Source organism: Urocitellus parryii, chromosome 2 (assembly GCF_045843805.1).
Source record: "Urocitellus parryii isolate mUroPar1 chromosome 2, mUroPar1.hap1, whole genome shotgun sequence".
NCBI lineage: Eukaryota > Metazoa > Chordata > Mammalia > Rodentia > Sciuridae > Urocitellus > Urocitellus parryii.
Genome location: NC_135532.1, coordinates 202036847 through 202056518, shown reverse-complemented (window position 1 = coordinate 202056518; position 19672 = coordinate 202036847). Strand labels below are relative to the sequence as shown.

The 19672-nt window shown below is 38.9% G+C and overlaps 1 pseudogene; it reads right to left on the bottom strand.

Moving 5' to 3' along the window:
• The window catches only part of LOC113198785 (glutamate dehydrogenase 1, mitochondrial-like), an 87342-nt pseudogene extending 67965 nt beyond the window's left edge, over positions 1-19377 (bottom strand).
• Positions 19378-19672: the final 295 nt, after the last annotated feature.

Below are 19672 nucleotides of genomic sequence, written 5' to 3'. Positions count from 1 at the left end.
AGTGATTCCCACACCACAACACAGTCTCTATATGTCCAATGTGGTATTTCTCATGTCAATGGATCCTAGGCTTTCACAACTGTTGCATTATTGACATTTGGGACTGGATAATTCTTTGTTGTAGGGGGGGACTGTTTTGTGTATTATAGTATGTTTAGCAGCATTCTTGGCCCCTTATATGAGATTCCAGTAACACCAAACTTCCTTACCTGTGTTGACAGCCAAAATGTCTCAAAGGCTTTGATTGTCAAATAGCTCTATGGGGTGGGGACTTATGCCTCATTGAGAAACTGTAGATTTCATGAAAAAACAATGAAATTCAACATCTAATGAGAGTAGAGCTCCACAGAAGCTTTATTTATTCCATTTAGAAATGAAATGAGTGTGCTTCTCATGGTCTGACTTTTTTGGATTGAATGTGTCTTTTCTAGCTTAACAGAAGATTAAATGGTTTTCATCTCCGTGCTTTCTCTAGCTCCTCTTTCTCTCTAGGTCACCTGAGTTTTTGTCATCAAGCTACATTTCGTCCTGATTAAAACTATCACTTACATAAAGTTGTTCACTAGCAGCTATTATTAGAGAAAGGTTAGAAGGAAATATAAAACCAATGTCTAGTAGTGTGAGTTAGATGATCTGTTCTCTCATTTATCTAATCACCAAGTTCTAGCAGTTTTATTTTTGAAATATCTTTCAAGTCTTTTGATGCAATTCGATCCACATTGAGTTGCCCTGTTTCAGTCTACCATCATGTCTCACTGAGATTGCTGCCCTACTTACTGACTCTGGTATTTCTAATGGGAGTAAAAATCAGGTACACTCTAATGGGAAAGAAGAGATGTCTAAGAGATGTATCTTAAACATGCACTTGCTTAAATTTATAATTATATTGAAAATTAGAGGTAAAAATTAGAGACATCAAAGAGTTTTTTTAGTAATTACTAATCAAGAACATGTAATTCTGCATATGCAGGGTTATTAGTGTAGTGATAATGCAGATAATAGTAATGATAGCTTTATTTAGGAGGATAGTGGGAATGAAGGATTGATGGAAATCAGTTACTACTTAGTAGCACCATGATTACCCAGCCTTCCAACAGCTATTTGGACATCCACACCTCCTCTTCTATTCTCCAGTTCTCACTTCTAAGATTATAGAACACTTAGGGTGGGTTGGAGTTAGAAGATCATTTTGTTAATGAGATAAACAGATTATCTATCTGTCAATCAATCTATGTGTGTGTATATACATATGTCTGTCTGTCTCTTTATATGTAAACACATGCAAGTACACTAACACACATGAATAAAAGAAAACACTATCACACAACCATAAATTTGTGTTTTATTTTTGAATGCAAAAGACCTGTGGTACTCTCTAAATTGTTTTTTGAGTTTTATATTCTGAAGAGCATTATTTTATGCAATTGCTCTCTTTGTAAATGCATTATAGTATCACTATTTCAAATAGAAATGCTTAAAATATACTATTTTTATTAAAATATTTGACATTTTTTAAATTTTAAAAATATTCACTCATATGTGATTAGCATGGGTGCCTACAAAACGGATACATTAATCGACTGACAGAGATATTTTTCTATTAAGATATGCTATTGCCTGTCACAAGGGTGATCGTTCTTTTGGTCTTTTCACATCCCTGAAATCACCATGTGACTCCATCTATAATTTCTTTTGCCTTTGGTCAACCCTCCAGGCTGTTTTAGCCCTGGTACTCCTTAAGCAGAGCTCTGTATCACAGCTTGCTTATAGGTAGTTTATTCTGAAGAGATCCCCAGTAATAGCTCTAGGGACTATAAATGGTAAAGCAGGGGATGAGAGGAAATTAATCTAAGTGGGCTTTATCATCACTGTATGGGACTGAAGTTCAGTCTTACTAGGGACCTTTGAGGAGTTGTGTGAAGCAAATCTCAGAACTGCCCAGCTGAGAGAGGATTCTTCTTTTCCCCTTTGGTCAAGAATTGCCCTTTTAGAGTTAGTTCCCTCCCACTTCACATATTTGTGCATGGGTCAGAATGGCTTAGAAAATTCTAAGGTATTCCCATGAGATAGCAGCAAAGAAGTCCCAGGAATAAAATATCAGAGACATAAGAGGCATCTGAAGCAGCTATTGTCAGGTAACAAATGTATGCAGATAGTTTATCTTTTACAAATGTGCAGATGGTTTTATAGCAATGACTGTGATAATAAGTTGTGAGAATGTGAGATGGGGCCTTACTGTGAGTCATCCAGTACAGGTGCTTTAGCCATGGATGGATCATCTTTTTCCTCATGTCAAAGAAGGTAAACAAAGTGACCATTATCATTCAGACTTGAAATTCAGATTTGAATGACCATTGTCATTCATTTGCATTACTGTGACTTGTGAAGATCTCTAAAGAGAAAAAAATTGACTGTACTGTTTATCCACATAGAGTTTATAAATCTATGCAAATATATAACTTAATAGGAGATGTTTATTAGGTTATCAGGAATGCAATAATCTGGCATTATTTGGAGATTTACTAAGTGAAATTTACAGTACTGGGAACCTCCTTGAACAGGAAAAAAGATTGAAAAGAACAGGGAGTAAGAACATGGAGTTCAACATTCAGATAATTCATAGTAGATTAAGAAAGATCATTGTTCTTCCTATAATGATGTTACAATATTGGCTGAGTTAAAATAATATTTTTCCTTAAAACTGTCAATGAGGTGTGGATGCAAAAATGTTGAAATACACTAAAGTATCAAAACGGATGGCCCCTTCTTGGGTGAGAAAAGAGTGGAAGCTACTTTCACCTATGGATGTATTTACTTCATCTGGGTACGCAGGCAGTTGGAGGAATGTGCTTGAAATGAACAGAAAAACTTCAATGGGAGAAGGAAAATCCAGGCCTTTATTAGTTGCACATGGGCTGGCATGGTGGGTTGGCATTTGGAAGAGCTCTAGACATGGAACAAATCTTCCACCCACTAATTCTCCCCCACAGGACTTTTGCTGAATAAATGGTGGCTTGGGAACCTTAGGACTGGATGGAAAGGAGAAGAAAAAATCACAGGGTCTTGCAATGCATAGATCAGTTCTGCTACACTTGTATGACCAAACATGAGACATTCATAATCAAGAGAGAAAAAAATCACTAAAAATAGACTTACAAGGGATCCAGATGTTGGATTTAGCAGACAAGAATTTTAAATAATAATTATAAATAGTTTAAAGAATTTAGAGGAAAGATATTTAGTGTGGATTCAAAAGATGGAGGATTACAGCAAAAAAATGGATATTGAAAAATAATCAAATGGAAATTATAGAAATGAAAAATACCATGTCTGAAAAAACAGAAATGAACTCACTCTCTTGACCCATTGAGAGTCCCTGGAAAAATGATACTAACACTATGTTTTCTGTTTTTCTCTATTTCAAATACTTGCACCAAAACTCCAATGCTTGAATTACAATGACCTTTCATATGTGATCCCTTCTTACCTCTTCATGCCCTCACTCACACTTCTCACCCCAAAGGTGATGAGCTGTCCCCGCAGGCTGTGTGGCATACCCTGGGACGGCACAGGTCAGGGAGGACTGCTTGGCCCATGGTGTCAAAGGTTTACTCAGAAAAGTACGGCAGGAAAGGTCTGGCTGAAGGGTTCTAAAAGTGTCTCTTTTTGCTCTCTCATGGTGACAGTGACTTTATCTGCAACTTGTTACCTACAGGAGTTAGGAATGGATTCATGTTCCATGGAGTCCAAGAATGAACACGGTTAAAACCCCTGAGGTAAGCAAGCAAGGAAAGTGAGGGAGACATTCAGAACTCCTGGTGCAGCGCTCCTGGGAGAGGCAAGTGTGCTGTTTAAGTCTTACTTCCCTCCTCCTTTTAAAGGCAAGTAAGAAGAAGTTGATAAGCTCCTCTTGGTTTGTTTTTGATATTTCTATTGTCCTGCAGTGGGTGCAGGCTGGATTACAGATTATGCAGTCCTTTTTGGCAAGATGGAAACTTCTGCCCTTTTTGAGAAACAGGAAAATCTTATACCGGGCTGTTCAAATAAATGGCTGTCCTTGAGTTTGCCCTCTTGTGGACCTTTACTGTCCCCTCCCTACTCTCCACTGCCTAGCCTTTTCTATCTCAGACTTGTTACTCATTTTTACCTGGCCAACTCCTATTCATATTTAGGGTAATTTATAAATCACTTCTAGAAAATTTTTAATCTTTTAAGTCAGAATTAAATATTCCTCCTCTTTCCTTCTTTCCTTTCTCCTTCTTTCACTTCTTTCCTTCCTTTTCCCCTCCCTCCTTTCTTTCTTCCGTCACCCCCCCCCCCATTTTTCTCATGGTGCAGCTATATTTGCTGTGAATTAGCATTATCCATCATTGCAAGAAACCCTAAGTTAGATCCATGGGTCATTTTCTATATACCAAATTCTTATTTAATGTACTTTTTTTGTTGAAAAAATTCCATGCAGTATTCTATTATCCTAAGAAGTGGCTCTAGAGAGAAAGTAACTTAAAAGTTTCCCTTATTGTCTAGGTTTGTATTCTTCCAAAATTTTTGCTTTGTATTTCTATCAGTGAAAAATATTTCAGTAAGCATACACCCTGCAATATGAAAATAGTTGTTTATTCATTTATAACATATATCCTGAAAGTTTAAGTATTAAACATTCTAAAAGTTTAATTCTAATTTTTGGAAAAAATATTATTAGAAGTTCTAATATGTTCTTCACATACCTCTATGATCCCTCTCACATTTTTTTTCTGGGGTGTATGTACCCTACTTTATAGCCCACTGGTTCCAAAACAATTCTGACTGGTGTACTTTCACCACTGAAAACATAGTTGTGAATTTTTATTCCAATGAATATTGTGTCTAGGATGAGATTCCCATGTAATTTCCTGTTTTCATTTCATTGCTTACTTAAATCCTTGGTGATATCATTTATCAGATAATTCCAGAGTTGAGGTGAGATTACATGGGGGGGGGTTGAGTAAAATAATTCTAAGTTGCTTCAATATAAACATATTAACCACGAAGCAGTTAGAAATAGAGGGATATTTAAAATATTCACAATATTGTAGATCCTGTGCTCCCAGGAATACCACTAGGGGGTTGTTGCAACGTATAACTTTGCTTGATAGACACATACTTGTGGTTGGGAAGAATAGAAATAGTCTAGCTTAATGATTTTCAGATATGTAGCATCCATCACTTAATAATTCTAAAGGAATAAGATACAAAAGTATGATTACTATAACACGTGTTTCAGATTTTAAGACAATTAGCTGGAGACCTCAAACTTTCCTTTCCCATTCAGCACACACAAGAAAAATAGTGCTTCATATTGGGTAAGCATTTCGTACTTTATGAGGTACATAAATATTCATTGTTTCATTTCATGTTTATAACAAAACTGTGAGGAAGCCAGGAATTTTTATCCAATTTTTTTTTTTTTTACTTGAAAGAATTGATAAGGAGCAGATGAGATAAATGGCTTAAAGGTCATACAGCAAATCTGGGTGGAGCACACCAACTCAGTTCTGGGTTTCCCTTTCCTTAATTTTTTTTTTTTTTTTTTTTTGGTTAGGCAGGACTTTAATGATTTATCCAATTCATTTACATATTTATGTAAATAAAGTTTTTGTAATGTCAATTATAATCCTAAAAAAAAAACCCTAACATGCAAACCACTCCTTATAACAAAAGTGGAATAAATATTATTTGTAAGTCTGATGCCCCCGTTGATTCTCCATCAGGACAATCAGAGAATTGGAAGGAAACTTACACCATTCTTCCATGGATTCTCCTATGCTTGACATGATGGATGTTCCTATTTTGTTCTTAAACTCTGCTGGGATAAAATCTCCAAGTAGCTCTGCCTAATATTCTTGTTGTCTTTTATAATAATAGAATATAAAGTTAGATGTACCCATTTAGCAACATTTGTTCAATAGAATGATAACACTGTATTTTAAAAAAATGGTGTGAAATTTAACAGGGAAAACTTACATTACTGAAAACTCAAGGCAGGCATTCTAGCTGGCCTGCCTTAGAAAGATAGGAGCTTCTTTAAAATAAAATTGCTAAGTCAGCTCCCTGAAACACCTACATGTGTCTAATCACTAGAAAAATTGTTATTTATAACTATGCATTTACAATTGCTTTAATTGTCTTCTTATCTTTAGTTATAATCCATTATTTTCTATGGCACCACCCAGAATCTAAGGCCTTTTGCACACTGAACAAGTGATTTACATCCTCCTTTCTTCAGCACTTATTGTAGGACTGACTTTTTTTCTGAGTGCATAAAAAATACGATCTGTCAATTCAGTTAATGAGCTTTTATTTATTATCCAGAAATTGTGAGAGGGATAAAAAATATAGTAAAAACTGATATAGACATAGACATAAGAATTATGTTTAGTGGAATGTCTGCTGGTAGATTGACCTGAGAGGGAGCTGAATTTCAACAAAATCTTGAAAGATTGCCAGGATTTTCTTAAGTCAAAATTGATGAGCACCAACTTTAGGCCAAAGCATGAAAACGAGAAAGAGTGGGTGAGTCAGGTATAATAAGTCATTTTTCTCTTCTAAATTATATTTAAGCTTCTTAAAATAGGCCTAACTATCCAAGTCTAGTTTTTAAACCACAGTTTCACAAAGTTCTTTTGTATTGTCTTTATAATCTATTCATTATGTAAAACATCACTAGTAATTCTCTAAGAGAGGAAAATATGAATTGTTCCTATTATGAAGAATTGCTACAAAACCCCCCAAGTCTGTGTTTTTGTGCAAACCTGGGAACTATTCCCACTGATAGAAACTATTCACTGTACTTAATTCTCTTCTAGCAGCAAGTGCCACGACTTTTTGAACTTCCTGTTCATTTGGTTATAAATATTGCCTTTAAATGTTTTCAGATATTATCCCTGTAAGCTAAAACCATATGTTACATTTTACAAGTTATTTTTTTCTATATAGCACCATATTATTATGTTAAAGTTTTGCAATTATTTCTTTTGACAGGAGATTCTGAAATGGTTGAATGCTATGTATTATGCTTCCTTTTGACAGAAACTATTTTTTTTTATCACAAACACATTTCCACTATTAAAAATATAAAAGAAACCAGATTTATTGTCTGGATTTTATTGAAAGAAATGTGAAAACAACAGTTTTACAGTGTGCTGGTTCATGGGATAGATAGCACATTCCTGAGAGTTCGTGGTAGCCAGACACAATAGGGGTCTCAGGACACGACAGAATCATCGTGTGGGCAGTGGGATACTTTAGAGATGTGAGAGGCTTCCTTGCTGATTTTTCACTGGGGAAATTAGTGTCTTAAGAAGAGTTTGATGTCCTTCGCTTATTTTCTTTTTGGGTTTAGAAAACATTAGGGGATAGGAAGTTGGGAGAATTGCAGAAAGACACATGGATAGTTCATCCCTGTATTTTTTTTTTTTTTTTTTTTTTTTTTTTTTTTGGGCTTTGATTGTTTTTTATTATTATTATTATTTTCTCTTTATTGATTTTAGAAAGGTCTTGTCTAACTGTAGAGTTAATATTTTAATTGAGGTTTTGTGACATTTAAAAATCAACTCAGTGAGAGTTGTATATTTTTTTTTTTTTTTTTTTTCCCACTCTTTTTTTTTTTTTTATTGGTCGTTCATAACATTACATAGTTCATAATACATCATATTACACAGTTTGATTCACGTGGATTATGAACTCCCCCTTTTACCCCATATACAAATTGCTGTATCATATCAGTTTCCCTTCCATTGCTTGACATATTGCCTTTCTAGTGTCTGATGTATTCTGCTGTCTGTCCTATTCTCTACTGTCCCCCCTCCCCTCCCCTCCCCTCCCCTCCCCTCCCCTTTTCTTTCTCTACCCCTTCTACTGTAAATCATTTCTTCCATTTGTATTATCTTGTCTTGCCCCTCCTTTCCTCTTATATGACATTTTGTATAACCCTGAGGATCGCCTTCCATTTCCATGCAATTTCCCTTCTCACTCCCTTTCCCTCCCACCTCTCATCCCTGTTTAATGTAAATCTTCTTCTCAAGCTCTTCGTCCCTACCCTGTCCTTGTTTACTCCCCTTATATCAAAGGAGTCATTTGGTATTTGTTTTTTAAAGATTGACTAGCTTCACTTAGCATAATCTGCTCTAATGCCATCCATTTTCCTCCAAATTCTATGATTTTGTCATTTTTTAATGCAGAATAATACTCCATAGTATATAAATGCCACATTTTTTTTATCCATTCATCTATTGAAGGGCATCTAGGCTGGTTCCACAGTCTTGCTATCGTGAATTGAGCTGCTATGAACATCGATGTAGCAGTGTCCCTGTAGCATGCTCTTGTTAGGGCTTTAGGGAATAGACCGAGAAGGGGAATAGCTGGGTCAAATGGTGGTTCCATTCCCAGCTTTCCGAGAAATCTCCATACTGCTTTCCAAATTGGCTGCACCAATTTGCAGTCCCACCAGCAATGAACAAGAGTGCCCTTTTCCCCACATCCTCTCCAGCACTTATTGTTGTTTGACTTCCTAATGGCTGCCAGTCTTACTGGAGTGAGATGGTATCTTAGGGTAGTTTTGATTTGCATTTCTCTGACTGCTAGCGATGGTGAGCATTTTTTCATGTACTTGTTGATTGATTGTATGTCCTCCTCTGAGAAGTGTCTATTCAGGTCCTTGGCCCATTTATTGATTGGGTTATTTGTTATCTTATTGTCTAATTTTTTGAGTTCTTTGTATATTCTGGTTATTAGGGCTCTATCTGAAGTGTGTGGAGTAAAGATTTGTTCCCAGGATGTAGGCTCCCTGTTTATCTCTCTTATTGTTTCTTTTGCTGAGAAAAAACTTTTTAGTTTGAGTAAGTCCCATTTGTTGATTCTATTTGTTAACTCTAGCGCTATGGGTGTCCTATTGAGGAATTTGGAGCCCGACCCCACAGCATGTAGGTCGTAGCCAACTTTTTCTTCTATCAGATGCCATGTCTCTGATTTAATATCAAGCTCCTTGATCCATTTTGAGTTAACTTTTGTGCACGGGGAGAGATAGGGATTCAGATTCATTTTGGTGCAAATGGATTTCCAGTTTTCCCAGCACCATTTGTTGAAGATGCTATCTTTCCTCCATTGCATGCTTTTAGCCCCTTTATCAAAAATAAGATAGTTGTAGTTTTGTGGATTGGTTACTGTGTCCTCTATTCTGTACCATTGGTCCACCCGCCTGTTTTGGTACCAGTACCATGCTGTTTTTGTTACTATTGCTCTGTAGTATAGTTTGAAGTCTGGTATCGCTATACCGCCTGATTCACACTTCCTGCTTAGTATTGTTTTTGCTATTCTGGGTCTTTTATTATTCCATATGAATTTCATGATTCTTTTATCGATTTCTGCAAGATATGCTGTTGGGATTTTGATTGGCATTGCATTGAACTTATATAGGACTTTTGGTAATATCGCCATTTTGATGATGTTAGTTCTGCCTATCCATGAGCAGGGTATATTTTTCCATCTTCTAAGGTCTTCTTCTATATCTTTCTTTAGGGTTCTGTAATTTTCATTGTATAAATCTTTCACCTCTTTTGTTAGGTTGATTCCCAAGTATTTTATTTTTTGGGGGGATATTGTGAATGGAGTAGTTGTCCTCATTTCCGTTTCGGAGGATTTGTTGCTGATATACAGGAATGCCTTTGATTTATGCGTGTTGATCTTATATCCTGCCACTTTGCTGAATTCATTTATTAGCTCTAATAGCTTCTTTGTAGACCCTTTTGGGTCTGCTAGGTATAGAATCATATCATCTGCAAATAGTGATAATTTAAGTTCTTCTTTTCCTATTTTTATGCCTTTAATTTCTTTCGTCTGCCTTATTGCTCTGGCCAGTGTTTCGAGGACTATGTTGAACAGAAGTGGTGAGAGAGGGCATCCCTGTCTTGTACCAGATCTTAGAGGGAATGCCTTCAATTTTTCTCCATTCAGAATGATGCTGGCCTGTGGCTTATCATAGATTGCTTTTACAATGTTGAGGTATGATCCAGTTATCCCTAATTTTTCTAGAGTTTTGAACATAAAGGGATGCTGTACTTTGTCGAATGCTTTTTCTGCATCTATCGAGATGATCATATGGTTCTTATTTTTAAGTCTATTGATGTGGTGGATAACATTTATTGATTTCCGTATATTGAACCAACCTTGCATACCAGGGATGAATCCTACTTGATCATGGTGTATAATTTTTTTGATATGTATTTGAATCCGATTCGCCAGAATTTTATTGAGGATTTTTGCATCAAGGTTCATTAGAGATATTGGTCTGTAGTTTTCTTTCTTTGAAGTGTCTTTGTCTGGTTTCGGAATCAGGGTGATGTTGGCCTCGTAGAATGAATTTGGAAGTTCTCCCTCTTTTTCTATTTCCTGAAATAGCTTGAAAAGTATTGGTGTTAGTTCCTCTTTAAAGGTTTTGTAAAACTCTGCTGTATACCCGTCCGGTCCTGGGCTTTTCTTAGTTGGTAGTCTTTTGATGGTTTCTTCTATTTCCTCTATTGTTATTGGTCTGTTTAGGTTGTCTATATCCTCCTGGCTCAATCTGGGCAGATCGTAAGACTCAAGGAATTTATCTATGCCTTCACTATCTTCTATTTTATTGGAGTATAAGGATTCAAAGTAATTTCTGATTATCTTCTGTATTTCTGTAGTGTCTGTTGTGATATTGCCTTTTTCGTCCCGTATGCTAGTAATTTGGGTTCTCTCTCTTCTTCTCTTCGTTAGCATGGCTAAGGGTCTGTCAATTTTATTTATTTTTTCAAAGAACCAGCTTTTAGTTTTGTCAATTTTTTCAATTGTTTCTTTTGTTTCAAATTCATTAATTTCAGCTCTGATTTTAATTATTTCTTGCCTTCTACTTCTTTTGCTGTTGTTTTGCTCTTCTTTTTCTAGGATTTTGAGATGAAGTATGAGATCATTTATTTGTTGGTTTTTTCTTTTTTTGAGGAATGAACTCCAAGCAATGAATTTTCCTCTTAGAACTGCTTTCAATGTGTCCCAAAGATTCCGATATGTTGTGTCTGTGTTTTCATTTAACTCTAGGAATTTTTTAATTTCCTCCTTGATGTCTTCTAATACCCATTGATCACTCAGCAACCTATTGTTCATTCTCCAGGTGGTGCTTGATTTTTCCTTTCTTCTTTTATCATTGATTTTCAGTTTCATTCCATTATGATCAGACAAGATGCATGGTATTATCTCTACCTCTTTGTATTGTCTAAGAGTTGCCCTGTGACATAGTATATGGTCTATTTTTGAGAAGGTTCCATGTGCTGCTGAGAAAAAAGTGTAGCTACTTGATGTTGGGTGGTATAGTCTATATATGTCAATTAAGTCTAGGTTGTTAATTGTGTTATTGAGTTCTATAGTTTCCTTATTTAACTTTTGTTTGGAAGATCTGTCCAGTGGTGAGAGAGGTGTGTTGAAGTCTCCCATGATTACTGTATGGTGGTCTATTAGACTCTTGAACTTGAGAAGAGTTTGCTTGATGAACACGGCTGCACCATTATTTGGGGCATATATATTTATGATTGTTATGTCTTGTTGGTGTATGGTTCCCTTGAGCAGTATGAAGTGTCCTTCTTTATCCCTTTTGATTAGCTTTGGCTTGAAATCTATTTTATTAGATATGAGTATGGACACTCCTGCTTGTTTCCGTGGTCCATATGAGTGATATGATTTTTCCCAACCTTTCACCTTCAGTCTATGTACATCTTTTCCTATCAAATGCGTCTCCTGTAGACAGCATATTGTTGGGTCTTGTTTTGTGATCCATTCTACTAGCCTGTGTCTCTTAATTGGTGAGTTTAAGCCATTAACATTTAGGGTTATTATTGAGATATGGTTTGTTCTTCTATCCATATTTGTTTATTGATGTTACTAAACCTGATTTGTTATCCTCTTTGACTACTTTCCCCCCTTTACTGTCCAACCTCCCATTGTTGGTTATCAATGTTATTTTCCATTTCCTCTTCCTGTAATGTTTTGCCAAGGATTTTTTGAAGAGATGGTTTTCTAGCTGCGAATTCTTTTAACTTTTGTTTATCATGGAAGGTTTTAATTTCATCTTCTAACCTGAAGCTTAATTTCGCCGGATACACGATTCTTGGTTGGAATCCATTTTCTTTAAGCGTTTGAAATATGTTATTCCAGGATCTTCTAGCTTTTAGAGTCTGTGTTGAGAGATCAGCTGTTATCCTGATTGGTTTACCCCTAAATGTAATCTGCTTCCTTTCCCTTGTAGCTTTTAAAATTCTCTCCTTATTCTGTATGTTGGACATCTTCATTATAATGTGTCTAGGTGTGGATCTCTTATGATTTTGCACATTCGGCGTCCTGTAGGCTTCTAGGATTTGGGATTTTGTCTCATTCTTCAAGTCTGGGAAGTTTTCTTGTATTATTTCACTGAATAGATTGCTTAATCCTTTGGTTTGGAGCTCTGTGCCTTCCTGTATCCCAATGACTCTTAAGTTTGGTCTTTTGATATTATCCCATAGCTCTTGAATGTGCTGCTCATGGTTTCTTAGTAGACTTGCTGAGCTATCTATGTTCTTTTCAAGTTGAAATACTCTGTCTTCATTGTCTGATGTTCTATCTTCTAAGTGATCCACTCTGCTGGTAGTATTCTCAATTGAGTTTTTAAGTTGGTTTATTGTTTCCTGCATTTCTAGTATTTCTATTTGTTTGTTTTTTATTACCTCTATCTCCCTGTGAAATTGATCTTTTACCTCCTGGATTTGTTTGTCGATGTGATCTTTCATTGTCTGATTTTGCTGTCTCATGTCTTCCTTGAGACTCCAGATCATCTGAAGCATGTATGTCCTGAGCTCTCTATCTGACATTCCATCTGTTGCAGCTATTACCTCTTCTAAAGTTGAGTTGACCTGCATTGCCTGTGGTCCTTTCTTTCCTTGTCGTTTCATACCGCTGGCGTTTCTTTCTGCTTGGTGAGATTGTTGTGTCTTTGATATTTTCCCTCTATTTATTTATATTGCTCTTGTATAGTTGGAAAATCACTCTTGCAGGGCAGGTAGTGGTTGTGATCCTCCTCCAATTAGTGTGAACCATCTACCATGCTGGCAGGCCCTAGGTCTGCTTTGCTGGTCGATCAAAGGTCCACCTACTCAGCAGGCGCCAGGGGCACCTGTGTCACTCCGTAGGTTGCTGGGCCTAACCTCCTGATGGGTTGCAGGTTCGCCTCGTTTGCAGGCTCTGGGGGAGGGGCCGATTCCACCCCTCAGCAGGCTTTGGGCCCGCTCTGCTGTTGTTCACAGTCCCCCGCCTACCTGCAGACACTGGGGGAGGGGACGGGCTTAGCCCTCAGCCGTCCACCGGACCTGTCCTAGTGGGTCCGGTCCGCGTTCCCTGCAGGCGCGTGTATCTGCTGTCTCTTGGCTGGTTGCTGGGCCTGACCCGCCCGCCCGTGGCTTGCAGGTTCGCCTCGCTTGCAGGCACTGGGGGAGGGGCCGGTTCCGCCCCTCAGCAGGCTTTGGGGCCGCTCTGCTTTTGTTCACAGTCCCCCGCCTACCTGCAGACACTGGGGGAGGGGACGGGCCTAGCCCTCAGCCGTCCACCGGACCTGTCCTAGTGGGTCCAGTCCGCGTTCCCTGCAGGCGCGTGTATCTGCTGTCACTTGGCTGGTTGCTGGGCCTGACCCGCCCGCCCGTGGCTTGCAGGGTCGCCTCGCTTGCAGGCACTGGGGGAGGGGCCGGTTCCACCCCTCAGCAGGCTTTGGGCCCGCTCTGCTTTTGTTCACAGTCCCCCGCCTACCTGCAGACACTCGGGGAGGGGACGGGCCTTGCCCTCAGCTGTCCACCAGACCTGTCCTAGTGGGTCCGGTCCGCGTTCCCCGCAGGCGCGTGTATCTGCTGTCTCTCGGCTGGTTGCTGGGCCTGACCCGCCCGCCCGTGGCTTGCAGTTTCGCCTCGCTTGCAGGCACTGGGGGAGGGGCCGGTTCCGCCCCTCAGTAGGCTTTGGGGCCGCTCTGCTGTTGTTCCCAGTCCCCCGCCTACCTGCAGACACTGGGGGAGGGGACGGGCCTAGCCCTCAGCCGTCCACCGGACCTGTCCTAGTGGGTCCAGTCCGCGTTCCCTGCAGGCGCGTGTATCTGCTGTCACTTGGCTGGTTGCTGGGCCTGACCCGCCCGCCCGTGGCTTGCAGGGTCGCCTCGCTTGCAGGCACTAGGGGAGGGGCCGGTTCCGCCCCTCAGCAGGCTTTGGGGCCGCTCTGCTTTTGTTCCCAGTCCCCCGCCTACCTGCAGACACTGGGGGAGGGGACGGGCCTTGCCCTCAGCTGTCCACCGGACCTGTCCTAGTGGGTCCAGTCCGCGTTCCCCGCAGGCGCGTGTATCTGCTGTCTCTCGGCTGGTTGCTGGGCCTGACCCGCCCGCCCGTGGCTTGCAGGGTCGCCTCGCTTGCAGGCACTGGGGGAGGGGCCGGTTCCGCCCCTCAGCAGGCTTTGGGGCCGCTCTGCTTTTGTTCACAGTCCCCCGCCTACCTGCAGACACTGGGGGAGGGGACGGGCCTTGCCCTCAGCTGTCCACCGGACCTGTCCTAGTGGGTCCGGTCTGTGTTCCCCGCAGGCACGTGTATATGCTGTCTCTTGGCTGGTTGCTGGGCCTGACCCGCCCGCCCGTGGCTTGCAGGTTCGCCTCGCTTGCAGGCACTCTCATCCCTGTATTTTAACTGGAGCCATATAATGTTGGGCAAAAAATTTGACATCCCAGCTCAAAGAAGCATTTCCTCTTCATTTACTGTGTAGCTTATGCATAAGGAAGACCCTGAGATGGGCATTTTATCTTCCATGAACTGTGGTTAGTTAGTAGTATCTAACTTAACCTGATGTGGATTCAGCAGAAAGAATATTTGCATCCTCATTATACTTTACCTACTTTCTATAAACCCAGTTTATCCTCTTTTGGGTTCATCTGTGTTACTGTTTTACTTGCTACATGACTAAATGGAAAATGTATGCTTGGGTAGAAGGAGGGTGAAGAGAAGATGAAAACAGCCTCTGACTCTATTTTCCAAACCTCAACCTGAAAGATGAAAAAGCTTTGGTAATTGTGGTGTGCTTTCCCTTTGGACTGAAGTTCAGATCTGAAGGAGAGTGTCTGCAACGGTTTCATGGTATTCATTTAGGGTGAGGGTGACCTTGTTTGTAGATGGCTTCTGACATATTCTATTTGACACTGCTTCCTCGGCCTAGCAATCTTTCACCTGCCAAGAAAACTTTGCCTCCACACCAAAGAAGACCTTGAATGTCAAGCCCAGGGGATGATGGTCGGCAGCTGCTACTGAGACAAGTAGATTCTCAGCTTTGCAGAAGCTTGTCCAGCCCACTGATGACTAAGGACTGGCCTAAAAACAACCATGATTGGGCACAAGTTGATTATAGGAGTCTGATTTTGGGGGAATTCCAATGACTTTGAAGTTTCCCACAAGCATGGTTTTTCCTTTATTGGAGCAAGGCAAGTCAAAAGATATGAGCAAGACCCATGTGATCAATAAGCAGAAAGCAAAACAGGTTAATGTGTAAAACATCCCTGGAAAAAAGTGCTCTTTATCTTTTATAGCACATAAAAATTTTTCCATTTGGCAAACCATGTCCTTTAAAAATAGCATGGACTCATGGTATAAAATGGGAAAACAGACAGGAAAGTATTATAACATAGTTTTAGAAAGTTATGAATTGGATTTCACCTGTATGCTGAATCTGGAAAAAGTTGCTCTAGAGTTTTTTTAAAAAGTTTTTTTCAGGTAATTGTAATGCTTTATCTTTACTTTTTACAAAAGTTAAATAAAGCCTGCCTTAAAGGAATTTACATAAATTTTGGCAAGAAGTAGCAGTTACTCCACTTGATTGTCTGCTTCTCAGAATATATTGGTTTTGTCTTAGAATAATGTCAATACCACGACTTCAGTAACTTAAATCAGTCCCCTTTTGTCATCTCTGCAATGATTTGTTTTTACTGACTTTTTAAATTATCATGAAAGTAAATGTCAATAAAATTAAAAAAGGGGCTGGGGATGTGGCTCAAGCGGTAGTGCACTCGCCTGGCATGCGTGCGACCCGGGTTCGATCCTCAGCACCACATACCAACAAAGATGTTGTGTCCGCCGAGAACTAAAAAATAAATATTAAAAATTCTCTCTCCTCTCTCACTCTCTCTTAAAAAAAAAATAAAATTAAATTAAAAAAATCCAGTTTAATATGGGAAATCTCACGCATAAATAAAAAGTAGAGAGAAGAGTAGAATGAATTTGTATCATCCACAGTCAAAATTCTCCACTCACAGCCAACTTATTTTAAACTGTTTTTATCCATCCCCTTCATATCCCTCTCTTGGATTATTTTGAAACAATCACAAGACACAGTATCATCTATACTTCAGGCACACACCTATGTATAGTGTTATCTATAAAAGAATGTCTACTTTAAAATTTAACTACATTTTAATTATACAGTATTATTATCACACTAAAGTTTAATCAGATTTTTAAAAGTATCAGATTCCATTCCATGTACAAATTTCTCTATTTGTCTTGTAATTCTTAAACTTATTTGCTTGAGGTATTATTTTAGAAAAGGTCCACCACACGCTGCATTTGTAAAAACATAATGTTTCTATATTCCCCAAGTCTTTTTTATCCTTTGCTTTGCTCTCTGTGTCTTTGTCTGTCTCTTTCTTTAGAGCTTACTTTTTGAAGACAGTGGGTAATTTTGTCCTCTGGAGTTTGCCACATCCTGGATAATGTTAATTTTATCCCTTTTGGGTCACGAAAGCTCTTCTGTCTCCTATAATTTCTGAAAATTTATGGTTATATCTAGAGGCTTGATCTGACTCAGGTTTGATTTACATCAGATGGTGTTGTCTACTTACATCAGGAGACACAGAGTTTTTTTTTTCTCTCTGATTTTTACCAGCCATCAATGATCATTTATTAGACTCATTGCAGATGGGGAATCTTGTAATACTATCGATTCTTCTTTATTTCTGGGTATACACAAAAGTACCAAACAAAATTTCCAGTTGTTTGGATGTGAGGCAGCTAAGAAAAATTAGGAATCAATGATGAATTTGATGAATTTGGCCAGAGCAATTTGAAGGATGGGGTCACTGAAATGGGAAAGATTTCAAGTTTAGCAATGGAGGTGGGAGCAAAATGTGAAATTTACTTTTGGATTTAAACGGGCTCTATGATATCTGTGAAGGCATCTGAATCAGTCAAAGTTCAAGCTGAGAAGCAGGCCTCCCTCCACACAAATTTCCCTATCAAATCCCTTCATAAATCTCTCTATCTTTACCTACATATAACAGATATATTCAATATAAATACATGAATGGATTTTGTTAGAGACTTGACCTTGTGCAATTGCAGGAGTTGTTTAAACAGTTTCTTCTGTCTTTTTTTTTTTTTTTTCATGTTCAGCAGGGACATAGTTTATTTATTTTTTTTAGTTTCTTCTGTCTTAAACTGAAGCTTGAAGTCCACAGACAGACAGTTGGAAAGACAAAGATGCAAAATGAGAGAGTGAGAGAGAGAGAGAGCGCAAGAACAGAACGTCCTAGAATACATATGCAATGTCAGATCATGGTGCCTCTGATCTTGCTAGTGCAGTTCTCTTGAAGAATTCGGAGCTTTTTTCCAGACAGATAACACTTGGCCCCAGCTAAAAGATATGCCAAGAGCAAGTGGAACAACTGCATATCTCGCCCCTGCCTTATGCCAATACAGAGAAGTAGCGGGTAAATGAAAATGGGTAAGAATTACCAAATAGCTGCAGCTTCTTCACTTTTGCTTGCAAATCTCTTACAAGACTCTCTTTCACAGTTTAACCAGGAAAAAAAAAAAAACACAAGTAAGGAATTCTGAGAAATGTAGATTAAATCTCATGAAGTTGATAAATGAAAAAACCATCACGACATCGAAACAGATGTTGAATAGCTGATTTGCTACATATATACATCTGGTGTGTGGGGAAAATAAATGTGAAAGTTGTTAATAATAGAGATTTTTCTTAAAGCTCCAACTGAATTCAGTATCCAAGGGAATAAGAGTAGGCAGAGAAGTTAAATTTAAAGGACTTAACTCTGGTACTCTCTGATTTCAGATTGAAGAAAAGATGGGAATAAACACTTAGAAATATGGTAAGTATAAGAAAAGTGGTGGAGGAAGATGTCCCGGAAGACTTATTTACAAAGCAACCAAGGGTGAAGCAGAGAATTACCTTCTAAGGAACTGGAGACTAATATTTACCTTGTTAGGAATTATGGCTGGTAATGTATTAGTTTGCTAGAACTTCCTATAACAAAGTACTACCAAAAGTTCTGAGACCCTTGGTGTTAGGACTTCAATATATGAATTTTGAGTTTCTAATTCTTCTATGTTTCTGATGTATCTTATGCCAGGGCTAAGAAAATCTCTATGGATTGGTGAAAAACCTGTTAGAGAATATCTGCGTGACTCAGCAGGGTCTTCAGGTAGATGCTGTGAGGGTTTGTGGCAATTTTTCACCACAACTGCAGCTGGATTAGAAGCAGGCCAAGGAGATGGATTTGGGGGCACCCATAACATACCCTATGTACTCATGTCACTTTAATTTGTGCCCACTAACTTAGCATGGGGGTTCTTGCTGCCTGACAAAGTTGGCTAATATTTGTACATTTTCTTACCAAGTTTTTTTCCACCTCTGCTGAGCACCTATGCATGCCTTCTGTTTTCTCTTTCAACCTACAGCACTTTCCTCCCCCAGCTTTCATCCCAGTGTATGAACTTGCTTCCAGTTTCACTTAGAAAATGGAAACAATTGGAAGAGCACTTTTATGAGACTTCTCCATCCACACTAGTCCTTGTTGTGATACCCAAACACCGAAACTTCTCTCCTGCCGTGTGCAGCCCAGCCACTGTTTCCTATCTCCTTTTGCCCAAAGGCATGGCTTTAGTGTTTTACTCCATCTTTGTCATTTTTTAAAGAAGTTTTCCTCTGACAATCCCATTAGCATACAAACATGTTATTCCCCTCCCATTCTCCTACTATCCCATTTTTCTTTCCTTTCACAGCAGAATTTCTTGGGATTGTTATCTTTACTTCCTTTGCCCCATTTCTCCCTGATAGTCTCTTTTGATTCCTTGCCACTCAGCCTACCTGGAGTTACTAAGCCATGAGTGCATGGTGTTCAATCCATGCTTAATGGTGACTCCTTACTTACCTCCAGCACCTGACATTACTCTCTCCCTTGCAACACTTTCCTGGCTTGGATTTCACATGACCATACTCACCTGTTCTTCTGTCCATCTGGCTGCTTGTCTCTGTTTCCATTGCCGGTTCTTCCTTAATTTCCCCAACATGTCTTCAATCAAACTGTTCTGAATTTGAGACCTGTATGTGGATAATTAACAAACATCTCAAAGTTAACATATCCAAAATGATAATTTTGGATAATTTCCAGATAATTTCCCACTAAAACTCCTCTTTTGCAGTTTTTCTGCCCCACTTCAATCATCCTGGTTTTCCACATCAGAAGGCTTTGAGTCATCTTTTGACTGTCATTTTCTTACATATACAATAACTCAATCCTTTAGAAAACACTGTTGTCAACTCCAGTATATCTAGA